Below are 1320 nucleotides of genomic sequence, written 5' to 3'. Positions count from 1 at the left end.
AAATCGGTAACTAGTAACGGTAACTTGTTACTTTTCCTACTCGGTAACGAGTAACTGTAACTTGTTACTTTTAAAAAGTAACTTTCCATTCCCTGGATAATTATCAAATTCCTTTGTGAGAATCGCTTCCGCCCCAAACGCGCGAATCGTCGATAACCCTTGAAGTGCTCAGGTGAGCAAAGACCAGCGAATGTGCTAAGAGAAATTAGAAATTCCATTTAGTTTACCCGAAGAATTACAATTTATCGTAAATTCCATGAGAGTAATGATTTGGTTTCTATCTGTGATGGAATTTATTTTAGTCTATCGAAGATACTGTGTCGACTATCAAAAGATGAGTTTGCGATACTCACTGATGCCTTCAAGACGCTTGACGCTACGACTGGTGGCCAGATAGAAGATTCTCGTGTAATAAAAGACAATACCAATTAGCACCGTGGGTATCAGTAGCTACACATTCGCGGTGGCTACCAAAATGATAATGCCCAGCAGCGCTATATCGATCTGAAGACAGTCAATAAACCCAGCGGGCAGCATCTCGTCAACCGCTCCCATGTCTTTGGAAAAGCGATTGAGTACACGTCCCGATGTATTAGTGTTAAAGAATCGCATAGTGGCGCGACTGATGCTGCGAAACATGCGATCGTGCAAGCGCATTGAAGCCCTCATGCATGTCCAAAAAAACGTCCATGAGCGAATAAGGGTGATGATGATCGTTGACACAATCAGCCCGCTGTAAATGTTGATGCACTGCATGCGGGTGAGAGGACTATTCGCGTCTTCTACAACACCGTTGTCCGTTTGGCTCATCTATAAAATTATATAATTAATAATTCCTATATAACCAATATGCAGAAGAATCTGTAGAGACTTTCTTGTAGATCTTGTTTTATTCACGTTTTTAAAAACAAAACTGCTCCCTCTTGAAAATTTCGTATTTTAATTTTAAGGAAAAATTTTGCTTTTATTTATGAGAATAAAATTACAAATTTGAACTTTTTCCACGGTAATAATAATTGCTCATTCAAATTCTTTATGTATAATATTATAGTAAAAACTGGCACAACCTTTAGAACCAATTTTGAGCAAAACTAGAATTGAAAGTGATGTAATTTAACTAAATAATAAATATATTATATTTATTGTACACGTAGTGATGCACTTACATAGTTTTCCTCTATATTAATTCATTGAGCGAGAAAAAAGTCGCTGCCGCAAGCCGTAAATTGTGCTATTATACAAAGCATAGCCATTATGAATATAATGCACCAATTGCCGCCAGCACGAAAGTAATCCGTGTATACTTTACCGGAAACATTG

At 37.5% G+C, this 1320-nt stretch overlaps 1 pseudogene; it reads right to left on the bottom strand.

Moving 5' to 3' along the window:
• LOC108763143 (probable multidrug resistance-associated protein lethal(2)03659) overlaps window positions 1-1320 on the bottom strand; it is an 8121-nt pseudogene that overhangs the window by 3530 nt on the left and 3271 nt on the right.

The sequence above is a fragment of the Trachymyrmex cornetzi genome, unplaced genomic scaffold (assembly GCF_001594075.2).
Source record: "Trachymyrmex cornetzi isolate Tcor2-1 unplaced genomic scaffold, Tcor1.1 scaffold34, whole genome shotgun sequence".
Lineage (NCBI taxonomy): Eukaryota > Metazoa > Arthropoda > Insecta > Hymenoptera > Formicidae > Trachymyrmex > Trachymyrmex cornetzi.
Note: the sequence above shows the minus strand (reverse complement) of the source record. Positions and strands in the feature narration are given on the sequence as shown.